The sequence below is a fragment of the Canis lupus genome, chromosome 35 (assembly GCF_003254725.2).
Source record: "Canis lupus dingo isolate Sandy chromosome 35, ASM325472v2, whole genome shotgun sequence".
NCBI lineage: Eukaryota > Metazoa > Chordata > Mammalia > Carnivora > Canidae > Canis > Canis lupus.
In genome coordinates this window covers 11,808,149-11,822,639 of record NC_064277.1, presented here as the reverse complement: position 1 = coordinate 11,822,639, position 14,491 = coordinate 11,808,149, and positions in this window count along the sequence as shown.

Below are 14,491 nucleotides of genomic sequence, written 5' to 3'. Positions count from 1 at the left end.
ACTAATCTTTGACAAGGCAGGAAGAATATACAATGGGAAGAAGTCTCTTCAACAAATGGTGTTGGGAAAACTCAATAGCAACCTGCAAAAGAATGAAACTGGACCACTTTCTTACATGAAACACATACAAAAATAATTCAAAATGGATGAAAGACCTATATGTGAGTCCTGAAATCCTAAAGATCGTAGAAAAGAGCATAGGCAGTAACTTCTCTGACATCAGCCCTAACAACCTTCGTAGTCCTATTTTTAAGGTGTGGCTTTCCTGAGATTTCAGCAGAATGTGTGGCATATCCAGTGAAAGGACCCCACTCTGCTCAGAACCCTGGTGACCCCCTGCTCCGTGTATCTAGTGTCCCAAGTGCAACTCTGGCCCCTTGGGAGCTCTTCTCAGCAGGTGACCATGGAGGTTCGCACTGAGCAGGAGCCGGTCAGCATTTGGTGAAAGAGTCAAAGGAACCTATGTGCAGGTTTCTAGAACTGCTTCTCTGTGCAGCTTTTCCCTCTCTGGATCCCTTTCTCCATAAATTACAGCTGTCTCAGCAGCCCTGATCTCTTGACATCTGTTTCCTCCACCTAGCAAGATCACTGCTCTCAACGTGGCTTAACTTCCTTGTCCTACGGTTTGGAAAGCGCCCCAGACAGAAAGTCTAACTGAATGTAGAACGTGTCACACACATGCATGTGTTTTCCTTTTTTTAAGAATGGCAGACCTAGGTGGGATCTTGTCTGATGTCTGAAAACAGTTACTTCATATCTTTTGTCCAGTTGGATGGCTGATTACTTTAGGTAGTTATAGCCAAGAGCTGCCACTTGTCATGTCCATAACCAAAAGTTCCTTCTTTTTTAACCCCAAAATGTTTATCCCAGAAATTTTACTTTAAATGTATGTATGTAATGTGCATGCATGTTAATTTATTTGTTTATTTATTTATTATTTATTTATTTATTTATGTACACCTTAAACTTTAGCCTGAAATTCTATAAAAATATTTTGCAGACCTTAACCGCTTTTCACTTTTAAGTAAATAGTGCTTTCTCCTAGGAAGATTTTTAATGTTACATTAAAATAATAATATGTATCATTTTCCAGCTGAACTCTCTTACTGTTCTGGGACAATTGCATAATCACTTATAAAAATTTGATTTTTTTTCTTTTTTTAGTGGAATTCCAACTTATGAGTCTGTATTTTTTTTTTCTGTTCTATTTCACAGGCACAGAAAATGCATGCTAACAAAACTCCCTCTGTGAAAACAGATTGATTCACAAAAGGGCTGCAGTTCACATTTCGGAGGCTATTAAAAGGGAAAATGGAAGAAACCATCAATAGTTTCATTATTCTAATCATAATGAAATTAAAATGTAAATATAGTCTGCCAGAACGGCATTATTTGTGAGTGCCACATGAACAGATGGCAATGCATACAGATCAAAATACACTTTGTGTGCCGTGATGGAATAGTGGAATGCAGAGAAGTTTGTGCCTGTATTTAGTGTGATGATGTATGATTTTTAAGATGATAAGGAATTGTTTTAATGTGTGTGCTAGATGTTATTATAGGGGTTGATATTTAAACATTCCTGAAAATCCCAGATCAGCCCACAAAGTGGAGACAAATATATCGAATTCTCAATACAAAGTCTTCGAGAGATCCAACCTTAGGATCTTTGCTGAAAATACTTTGCCTATAGTCTCTTGAAGCCAAAAGAGAAAGGCAATCCCATGTCATCTGTAACTGTCGCCAAGAAAAATGATCTGATTGAATTCTAATCATCCCCATTTACATTTGGACAAATAACTCACCCTACCCCCAAAGACTAGGTATCTAGGTATCTATGTATTTTATCTATCATCTATTTATCAATGTGTCCATATTAATAATGGGATTTACTCTAGAATCTCTGCCACTGTAGGGGTTTTCTTGCCACTGTATTTCTTTCTTTTTTAAGATTTTATTTATTTATTCATGAGAGAGGCAGAGACACAGGCAGAGGGAGAAGCAGGCTCCATGCAGGGAGCCCGACGTGGGACTTGATCCCAGGTCTCTAGGATCAGGCCCTGGGCGGAAGGTGGCGCTAAACCGCTGGGCCACCAGGGCTGCCCTGCCACTGTAGTTTCTTAATTTAATAATCTGAAATTCTCTATCATTTATTTTTGTTAGTGATTTACATTTCAGACATTTTTCATTTGCATGGAAAGATCTAAGCACTCTACCCTTTGTTTTGTACCCCTACTCTCAAGGGATATAACAAAATTATTAAGATATACTTATTTTTGATCCATATCCGTATATAGGAAACGTGTGCCATAGTGAAATTTTGAGTGATGGTGACGAGACAGCGTCCAGGAATGAGTTGAAATCACTGTCCGATGATTAAATGATCATATCTTGTAAATGCGAAAAATGATGAAAGGCAGCAAAAAGATTAGAAATCAGGAAATCTGAATGTTAGTCCAAACTGGACAAGATTAAATTAAGTGATTAAAACTTAGTTATTTCAATTATCTTTTTCATCTGAGGGCTTTTATCAGAAAGATCACCGTGGAGCACATCTACAAGAACTCCATAATGCAGCTTGCAACCTAGATGTTTCCACGGAATCTTTAATAAACACAAGAGGGTGCTGAAGTCAGAGCTTGCTCCTTGGAAGCCATACCCTTTAAATATGCCTTTCCTTCTCTCTCTTTCCCTCATTCTCTGTTTCTCTCAATTCACTTTCTGAGTGCTTAATGAATCTGATTAATCCTGCAGAGGGCACTGAGATCAGCACAAGCAACAGCTTTGCTTTGTCATTATTTAGGATAGTGATTTTATTTATTTACTCATGAGAGAGGCAGAGATACAGGCAGAAGGAGAAGCAGGCTCCCTGCAGGGAGACCAATGCAGGACTCGATCCCAGGACCCTGGGATCATGCCCCGAGCTGGAGGTGGATGCTCAACCTGCTGAACCAGCCAGATGTCATCCCTGAGAGCACTTTCTTTTGAATACACAGATTTTCCCTTTTTAACTATCTGGTGACCGTCTGCCCTAGAGATAATATTATAATGCAGTTTGGTCTCTGGCATGCTTCTTGCGTGCTCACTTAAAAAAATCCTGATTTCCTGGGCTAAGATGTACACCCTTTTCTGAGTCACTCAGGAGGGCCACCATCTGAGCTGACACCACATCCCTGCAGGGAGCACACACACTGTGTCATCCTTGTTAGTTATCACAAAGTTTCTGATATTAGTAGTGACATCTTCTTGTACAGCACTGTTTGTCTTATTAGATGATTCAAATATAGGTCTTCTTTGAATCTTCCTCACAAAGTTCTTCTGGGGGGCGCCTGGCAGGCATTCCTCTTTAAGAAGGAAGACAAGGAAACTAGAAGATAGTGAATTATAAAAAATGTAAATCACGGAGTCCAGGAGAGAACCCATGTTCTACCGCCCCTGGCTCAGGACTCAGTCCAGTGCGTCATCTTTTCTCTCTGAAGAAACAAGCATTTCCTTCAGCCCTGAATTAAAGTGAAAACTTCATTTGAAATCTCCATGAAAAACAAACAAACAAACAAGCCTTGTTTCATATTAATTCACGTGTGATCAGAACTTTTGCTACTGAGTTGGAGGGAGAACAATAGGTCTCAGGGTTGCCAATAATTGGCTAGCCTGATGATGGGTACACTGATTATGGTTTCTTTTTACTTTACATCCCTGAGGCATGGCATGAGAAAGCAATTTTAGAGTGATTCTTTATACGGGGTTTTTTTTTTTTTTTTTTGGCTTTTTAAAAATTTAAATAAAAGAAATTTCAAAGAACCGATGGGGAAAATGGTACTGATATGACATGTGAGTTGTTTTCTCTTTGACCTATGTGTCAAGTTCCTAAAACAGATTTCTAAATATCTACTTTAATCTGCATTTTAAATTGTTTTTTTCCTGGGGGTGCCTGGGTGGCTCAGTTGGTTAGACGACCAACTCTGCTTTGGCTCAGGTCGTGATCTTAGGGTTGTAGGACTGGGTCCTGTGTTGGGTTCTCACTGGGTGTGGAGTCTGCTTAAGATTTTCTCTCTCCCTCCCTCCCTTTCCATCTGCCTCTTCCCTCAAGCTCTCTCTCTCTCTAAAAAAATAAAACTAAATTATTATGTCCTTTTTGCATGATAACTTTGTTACCTATTGTTAATACAAGAAGCGCTTAAATTTTGGGTCCCCTGTGCTAATTCCCAAAATTTAGGAGCTGTGAATACACTACAGGGTAACTGGGTTATTCTGGGGATAATAATCTGGGGATTATTATCTGGGGAATCGAGTTTTGGAAGAAGAGATGAGATGTACTCCATCATTTCTATATCTTGGCTTTTAATCTCGATCATAATCTTAGTCTTTTGGCAGATAAAAGAAGTAGCTTCTCTTGGCTGTACTGCAAAATACATTATCCTTATCAAAAGAGAAGAAGAGGATTTTAAGGTGAATCATCAAGATGTTAACTTCCATGTTTTATGACATGGGAAGAACCAAAACTTCCCTTTGAAAAATATAAGCTCTTACCTGCGTTAGCACAGCGGCATCCAAAATAATATTCATATGTTCACATATTGACTTTAGGGAGGGAGTGTTTTGGCATTTGGGCATATTTTTGTTGGCTCAAGAACCTATTGGAAGTCCCCAAATACTTTCTTTTGGATTACTTCAGTTCTTTTATGCAATAACAGGTTGGAGAAAATTTGCAAGCCAAGCTAAATACATGTACAATCAGAATTATAAAGCGGCCTGTACATTCAGAATATCAACTCTTACCTTTACATATCTTTGTGGGCCTATGAATCTCACCAAACTGTCATCATTGCTTTATATTGATGTGCAGCGTAATGAAGCCACATGTCGTTTGCACCTGTATGTGATGTAGTCTCTCCAGCTTATTCAGCATTAGAAAGCATTTACAAAAAGAAAAATGAAAAATACCTGTGCTGCAAATGAAAACAAAGATATGTTCGTGTATTGGGTTATTAGACTCTTGTGGAAATTTCTGACATTGTAGAGGAAGATTTGAATAATTGAGTAGGAAAAGAATGTGTGGATGCGTCCAGCAGAGACTTATGCCCGGAGTGTGGCCTAGCACTCTTTCATATAAGAAAATGGAAATTGTCATGGAGGGAAATTATATGGTATTTATGAAATACAGGAAACACTGAATATCATTTTCATTTTTTCATTCCAAAACATCTATTTGTAATTACTTGTTAAGAAATTTAGAAAACCATAGTAATTCTGGAGAAGCTGACAATTAGAGCAAATCTCTAGGTGATTATTAAATACCTAGCATAAACAGATACATTTTCCCCCTAAAAATATTGAATGCTTATAATTATAGTTTACACGAATAAAGGACTCTTTCCTCTCAGTAGATGAAGATTCTAGTTGGTGAATCATTGCAAGTGTATATGCCAAGAAAATAATGGAATTTGTTTTAATTTAAAAATGCGTACGTTCAGCTTATCCAATGAAGACCTGGTAGCTGGAAGAGAATATTGATAAAGAACAAAGGAGATAAATAAGCATTGGGATGGGCTCAAATTTTGGGGAACTTGGGCAGGTATTTTTATCCATTTTATGCCTCGGTTTCCTTAACTGAAGAGGTGTGCTGACTCTATGGTGCTTAAATAGATAGATAGATGATAGATAGATAGATAGATAGATAGATAGATAGATAGATAACCATGTACATAACAGAGTACTTTGCACATAGTTTTTATTTTAATAATTATTTCTTATTATTTCAAAGATGCTGTTCAATATCTTGAATGCATAATGGTGTTGATATAAAACTTACTGAAATTTTACCGGTTACATCTTAGGATTAATTTCCAGTCCTTTTAAAGAAAATTCATGCCATAACTCTTGAGCTTTCTATTTTGTCTTCTGTCCTAATTTTATTCTCTTACATGGCTTTGACATAAATATATTTCCTTGGAAGCATTAAAGCATTACTTATAAGTGACCACTGTTCTGAGAAAAGGCTAACTAACATCCTTTGTAAATTTCTATTTGAATTTTGGTTTTGTTTACTTGTGTCGCAAGAGTACATTTCCTCTTTTTAGGGCATTAAAACATTGCTTGTTAGCAACACTGTCAGAGGAAACTCTCATCACCAGGCTGGAAAATAGTAACAGTAACATCGAAGCAGCAACAAGAACAATCTTGACCTTGCTGCTTCATCCTTTCCAAACTCACTCCTCTGGAGGATGTGGAGAATCCTGTTACCTAAATGGTGGGGCAACCCTGGTGCACATTTTTAAAGAAACTGGAGCCCATCTATTGAAACGGTATGAGGTTGAGGAACCAGTCACTTCTCTGGCTCTGACCACTATGAGGTTATGTAGAACTCAACTCCTCTTTATGTGGACTGTCCCCCAAGGCCTGGACTGGAAAGGGGCCATACAGAGGGGTAAACGTGATGCAGGGTGGGGAAGCAAGTCCATTTTGTTGTAGACCTAAACCATCTGATAGCCTTTATCCATCATAAAGCTGACATTTTTGTTCCTGTCTGTATATTAACTTGACCTTAACTTACTGGGCCCATAAAACCCAATGAATGCCCACCCGTTTGCCATGATCCCTAGCTCTTCCTCAGTGATGTCCCGGGCTATGAGTTGTAGGTATCATCATTCCATGCCTTTTCCTATGCTTTTACGTAAAGACCTAGGCTCCAAACATCTGTACTCCATTTGGTTATATCCTTTTATATTTTTTGATATAAATTGTACCTGTTATATGAATTTTCCTGAAACTGGTTATCTTTATCTCAAGATAGGTCTTGGAGATCTATCCCTCTATTTAATGCTTTCTTTTTTAATCACATTGAGTGTTCCAGAGAAGGAACAAGCTCTGATTCATGCAGATTCTCTTCTATGTAAGGATATTTAGGTTTTCAAGAATTTTTCAATATAGTAAAAAAAAAAAAAAAATTACATGGTGTTTTTGCTCATGTTCCCTTGGTGAGTATTCCTTCATATTGATGGTTGATATGGAGAGGTGGGGAGGAGCATAGGTTGCATTTTAGTTCTAGTGAATATTGCTAAATTGTTCTTCCCAATGGCTCAGACGTCTACCAGCTATGTCTAAAATCCCTGCTCCCTCCACAGCCCTGCCCACCCACGCTTCATGGGACTGAGTTTTTACTATTTGACTATCTAGTGAAAAAAAATATTAATTTTCACTTTTCTCATTTCTTTGAAGGTAAACATGTGTAATATATTTGTTGGCCACTTGTATTTTTTCTATGAATTTCTTACTCTTACCTTTTGGATATTTTCCTATTGGGCCTTTTGTTTTTTTTTTTTTTTTTTCCTTACTGGCTTTTAAAATATTTTAAATATGTTTGGGTTGAGTATTCTCTGTGAGATATATAAACCAAATCCCTTCCCCCGCTGAGTTGTCTTATTAACATTTCAATGTTTTTATGTTGAATCCAAGTTTTGCATTTTGATGAACTTGAATTTAAGACCATTCCTGATTTTTGTTTTTAGTTTCTTACCTAAAAGCCCTTTCCTGCCACAATGTCAAAAAGATAATATCTCATATTTTTCCTAGTAAATTTATGATTTCCCTTTTTATAATTATACTTTGAATGTCATCTTAAGCATTTCAAGTCACCAAAACATAAACTCAACAAATTAAATTCTTTCAAACATGGTTTATAAAATAATCAAATTCCTTAAAAACATTGAACATTCCAAGCATAACTTATAATTTAACCTTCTCAGGTACTTGGAGTACTGACTTCGGAGACAGACAAATGAAAAACAAAAACAACCCTAAATATAAAAATCCTCCTTATCACTTAGCCAGCTCATTAGAGGTCAAGAGTGAAAATTTCAGAGCATGAAGGGATGTTTGTCAGCCATTGTCTTCTGGTTTCTTTCTAACTTTGGTTTCCCCAGAATAATACCAATAGGTATAATTGTAAAAATAATAATAAGGCAACTTTGAATGTTTATTATAGGCAGGCTTATTACCAAATACCCTAGTGACATGTCATTTGATTTTCCTGATTTCTGAGTTTTGTATTATTACAATCCCCATTTTTTAGATGAAAATTGAGGTACAGGGAGGGTCAATGACCTTCCCTGACTTTAGAAAGCTTATAAGCAGAGAAAGGAAAGAAATAATCTCAGGCATTTCTTCTTGGGAGCCTGCACTGGTAGCCAGTGTCAATGTGGCCACTTTGTATCTGTCTTAAAAGATTCAGAGTATTAAAAAAAAAAAAAAAAAAAAAAAAAAGTGGAGGGGGAGGGGACGCCTATGTGGCTCAGTCAGTTAAGCATCTCACTCTTGATCTCAGCTCAGGTCTTTATTTTAAATATATATATATATTTTATTTATTCATGAGAGACACACAAAGAGAGAGGCAGAGACAGGCAGAGGAGAAGCAGGCTCCTTGTGGGGAGCTGAATGTGGCACAGAATCCTGGAACTCCAGGATCACACCCTGAGCCAAAGCAGACGCTCAACCAGAGCCACCCAGGCATCCCTCAGCTCAAGTCTTGATCTTAGGGTGGTGAGTTCAAGCCCCACATTGGGCTCCATGCTAGCATGAAGCCTACTTAAAAAAAAAAGAAGAAAAAAAAGATGTGGAGCACTAACCCTCTTTGGACATCATTTTCCTCATTTATTAAATGGGGATGTTGAAAGAGTAAGCTTAAGTTCACTTTTTATATTTAGAATTGAGTGATTCTTGGGCAGCCCCGGTGACACAGCGGTTTAGCGCCGCCTGCAGCTCAGGGCGTGATCCTGGAGACCTGGGATCAAGTCCCACATCAGGCTCCCTGCATGGAGCCTGCTCCTCCCTCTGCCTGTGTCTCTGCCTCTCTCTCTCTAGCTGTGTCTCTATGAATAAATAAATAAAATCTTAAAAAAAAAAAAAAGAATTCAGTGATTCTTAAAAACACACTCAAGACTTAAAATGATAGTGACCTAGAATCAAACCCTATAGCTCTCTGACAAATCAACTGTTTCCAGTCACTCTTTAACAGTCTAATTTGGGGAGCCTCCTCTCCCACTGGGTGTAACCTTGTGGTTGCCAGGCAGTGAAAGCAGCCCCAAGTCCAGCACAAGCAGAGATGCTCAGAGGCAGCAGCCTAATTCTGTGGGTTTGGGCTCTTCCCAGCTCCTGGACGTTTACTTGTTTTCTAACACTGGTCTCTGGGCAGGCCTGGGCAATATGGCAGTCATGGCTGTGATCTTCCTTGAAGAAAACTGTGTCCCGACTTCCTGCTAGACTCCACTAAGAAGAAAGGCAAGCATGGAACAATCTGGGAAATGAGTACCTTTCCCTTAGAGGTGCACTCATCATCTGCAAATATCACACACCCTCTTTTTTTTTTTTTTTTTCCCTAGCCAACAGCCCACCTTCTTGAGAATAGACAGGAATGACTTCACTTTTTTGAATGTATAGACATAAGAATTCATGTAAGCTATTAGAAAGAACCTGTTTGGTTTATTCATTTTATTTCTGCCTTGTCTGGTTTTCCTGGAAAGCGAAAAATGTTAGAAAGCATTCTAAACACAGCACAGCATTTCATAAAGGGTGCAAGTGGGTTTTAGCATGGTTACAGATAAAGATCTGACATGGTCTTGCACATGGTAGGTGCTTCATGAGTATTTGCTGAATGACTGTTGGCATCTGTCTTATTGCAGAGCATTCAAAATCACTTGAAAACTCTAGTAATCAGTGCTGACATTCAGATATTTCTATGCACCAGGAGCTGTTGATTTCTTTACATAAATGTCTGCTTTAATCTTCCAATAGCCCTAATGGAGCATATTTACTGTTTTTAATTGAGATAAGACTGACATATAACAATGTGTAAGTTTAAGGTGTGCAATGTGTGTTGATTTGATACACTGATACACTGTGACATGATTGCCATTGTAGCACTAGCTAACACTTCTATCACATCACATATTCAGCATTTCTTTTTTGTGGTGTGAACAATTAAGATCTAGTTTCTTAGCAACTTTGAGGTTTATAACACAGTATTGTTGACCATAGTCACCGTGTTGTGTATTAGGTCTCCAGGACTGACTACTAGTAGTAAGTTGACCCTTAAACAAGATCTACTCAAATCTCCCACCCCAGCCCCTGGTAAATCTCATTCTATTCTGTTTGAGAACTGCATTTTTTAGAATCCATATATAAGTGAGATCAAACAGTATTTGTCTTTCTCTGACTTAAACTCAGCATAATGTCCTCAAGGTCCTACCATGTTGTCACATATGGCAGGATTTCCTTCTTTCTCATGGCTCAACTATACTCCATTATATATATTGGTATTTATATATATGATAGTTATTAAAATTATTATATATAAATATCACATTTTCTTTATTAAATTATATATAAATATCACATTTTCTTTTTTTTTCTTTTTTTTTAAAAATATTTTTTAAAATTTATTTATTCATGAGAGACAGAGATTGAGAGGCAGAGACATAGGCAGAGGGAGAGGCAGGCTCCATGCAAGAAGCCCGATGCGGGACTTGATCCAGGGACTCCAGGATCACGCCCCGGGGCCCAAGGCAGGCGCAAACTGCTGAGCCACCCAGGGATCCCCCGACACATTTTCTTTATTCATTCTTCCTTTGATGGACTGATGGACACTTAAGTTGTTGCTATGTTTTGGCTATTGTGAACAATGCTGCAATACACACGGAGTACTTACTTTTTTGCCCTAAGTGATAGATAAGAAAATTGAGGAACAGAAAATAAATAATTTGATACTTAGCTGGCTTGGGATTTGAATTTAAGCAATCTTCTTTTTCCTCCAAGTATGTATGTATATATATGTGTATTGAGAGAAAGTGAGTGTGGGGGCAGGGGCAGAGGGAGATGGAGAGTGAGAATCTTAAGCAGACTCGGTATTGAGCTCTATACACCACCCTGAGATCATGACCTGAGCCAATATCAAGAGTGACACTTAAACCAAACCACGGAGGCACCCCTAAGCAATCTGTTCTTAAGATTACTTGTTTCCATATGCAATATGTTACTTGTTTCCACATGTGACACTAAAAGAACTAAGGCTGAAGCTTATGTTTTGATTTGATAAACAGATAAATTATAGAACACATACTATATAGACTAATAATATTGCTGCAATGTGTAGCTTATGAACCTTGAGATATTTTTTTGCACATCCATTCTTTCTTGTTCATACTTCATTTGGTTATAAATTTGTAACACGGTTCACAGCAGTTAGGGATGTAATCACTGGCCACTGACATAAGCTGAAGTTAAACTAAGATTCAATCATTCTCCAGTCATCTGGTCTCAGTGGCCCCTAACTCTGAACAAAATTTTAATGAAATGTGCAGGTTTTACCAATCAGTTACATTATATTACAAATCATATACAAATACATTGAGTATATTCTATATGCTGGCAAGGCAGTTACTTAAGCTCCAACAGTAAAAACAGTAATAGTGAAAGCTTTAGGCGCTTCTAAGAGACAATAATGAAAGTCTGTCACGAAATATTTTATCTGTTTCAGCTGAAATTTGAAAGAATATATGACTCTACCTATAGAAGCAGCTTTAAATGTTTTGACGCCTGAATCTGTTTTGTCTTCCAAATCCCTCTTTTTTGGAAGGATTTAGAAAAATGACAACAAAGAGTTCACAGGAATTTGTTTAGTTACAAAACAAAACAAACAAAACATTTTCCAGGATAGGCCCCTGGGGTCCCTGTGTCAGTTCTGATCTTTATCTCCTATTTAAAGAACCTTCAGAGCATTGACCTGAAGGCATTCAGGGTTGCTTAAGCATCAAAGAGGATTGATGTACCATGTACTAAACATTTTACAACTATTTCCAACAGAGGCTGAGACAAAGAAAAATATCTTTTATTAAGCATTTCACTTCATGGTCATTCACAAAAGGATGTCATTAGTGATTGGAGTCTGAAATTAGTTTTTAAAAAGGTGAGTTGTAAAAATTATTTTTCTCTTCATAGATTACTTTCTGAAATTCAATTTCTTATAATCAACATTATGAATTCAGAAGGTGGCAGCCTCTTGTAGACTGAAATGGCCCAAGTTATTTGATCAGAATAGTTAATTTACTTTCCATGAAGACTGGATCTTTCAATAATTATTATGATGGTGGTACCTGGTTGGTTATAAATGAGCAGACTCTGCAAGAAACCTTGAATTACTCCTAGTGAGTATGAGTGTGGAAGTAACAGAAAAGGTCTCGATGTATAATGAATGTAATAAAGATGTTCCAAAATAACTAAATTCAAATGTATCCAAGGATACATTTGCTGAATCAAAATGAGTCTTAACATTTGACCCTACTGGGCAAAACTAAGCCTTGCTATTAGCAAAGAAAACTAAGCATGCCTGGCTAATTGACTGATCTCAAAGCTGGCTTTTCTTTCCATGATTGACCTCCAGGAATGTAAAGTCCTGTTGTCTTTCACCTAACATGGTTTCCTTAGATCCCATTTGGCAACATTCATAGATAAATAACTAAACACACTGTCTTTCATGTAACTGAAAACGGATGAATGAAAGATGTCTTGTCTCTGGCAAAACCAACTACATAACAAATGCCTACTGGGCTTTATAACTTTATAAAATCCACAAGTATGTGGACATCATGAAAGGTATCTAATTATTCACTACTATAATTCAGACACCAAAAAGTAAGATCTGGAAGAAAATAAAGCGTTGACTCTATACAGTTACCTTTATTGGTTTGTAATGAGATATGGAATCATTTGCTAAGGAGATCAATTATTTTTTTTCTCTCTTCCCGGTTCTGCAAAAAAGAATTTATTAATGTCTTCATTTCCTTCTAAATTCCTATCTTTGATTTCTTTACATTATATGTAAATAGTACAATTTACGACATTTTTTAAAAGTATAATTTGATGCTCCCTCTTACAGGAGAAATGTTTATTTTTTATCTTATTTTTTATTTTTTTGAGACAGATGTTTAAATAATTTTCTTCTGTATCAAAAGTAACAGAAAATTGCTCTATTTCTTTTCAAAAATATTTCTGAAAGGATCAAATTCAGAGACTTTATAATGTTATGCTGTGCTCAAACCATGTCTATATCCAAAACAATGTGAATCTATGTTCAATTTTCCCCTTTCATTTGACTTTTACCACTGTAAGATATGTGACAAAGACATTTTTCTAAATAATGATGAATTACTGAAACATAATATACTTTGGAAATTTACATGTTTTATGCTTGATTAGGATTATCGTTTTACATTGCTATTTTATCTACTGCTATTTTAATTAAATATTTCTTCACTAAATATTTTTATGGCTCCTATTATATCCATTATGAGAAAGGCCATATGGGACAGTTATAAAATCTAATATCTATACAAATGTGCATAGCACTGGATGTACTCACTTAGGTCAAAAATTTAAATGGGATGTTTTATGAATACTAAGTAGACTTTCACCTAGAAATGAATCCAATCCAATCCAATTACTATAAATCTTTACTGAAAAGGATCATGGTACAGTAGGGGGAAAAAAAGACCTAGTTTCCAACCCTAGCCTCACTACTTTGTAACTCTTAGGCAATATTCTCAACCGTAAAATGGGAATAACATCATATATTTGTTGTAACTGTAAAAATTCGAAACACTGCATTATATATATGGTGACTTGTTGATAAAATGCTCTATTGCATCCAAGGATGATCTCAAAACCTTTATCTATATGAATACCTTATTAAGTAAGAAAATTTACCTAATCCTGCAAATGAATTTATTATATCCTTTTAAGCTGGGAAATGTTCACTTTTTTTTGGAGTTTCATCCTAATAATCTAAGTAGCTACCTCTTCTCAGGATGGTACATGGCTTGAGTGGGGGTGGCGGAGGGGAATAAAATACAAAGCTTACCATTCTTTCATCATTATCCCCAACACACAGACCCACGCCTACCAGAGTCTAGAGCCTCAAAAGAATTCTTCAATGTGCTGGAATACAGCCTTCATTTCCAGTGTAACCTCAGGAATTATGGAACGAGACAGCCCGAACTTCTCAGAGAACAAAAGCATAGTGAGGAGAACACTTCTGTTATGTCATGGGGACTTTTTATTACAAAATAAGCCAATCTTGATCCATGATTTTGAGAGAAACACCTGCCTGGTCCATCTCTCTGCTGTTAGATTGTGGCTGGGGGTCACTGATTTTAGTACTAGGGTTCTTCTCAGCTGCTTCTGCATGATCCCAGAACAGAGACTGTTCCCAACACCCAAGCCCTCGGAAGTGGTGTTCTGGTAGAAACTGCTTCAGAATCAAGTGGAGGGGAGAATAGTTAGGCAGGTCTTCTCTGGGCTAGTCCAGATAGATCTTGAAGGATTGGTGTCAATACTAGAATTTTTAATACTGCAGTCTTCCCTGAAGATATATTCCTCTATGTCTGGTTATTATGCAAATGTGAGTTTTAGTTTGAGAGCCCTGAATTCCCACTGGCTGCTT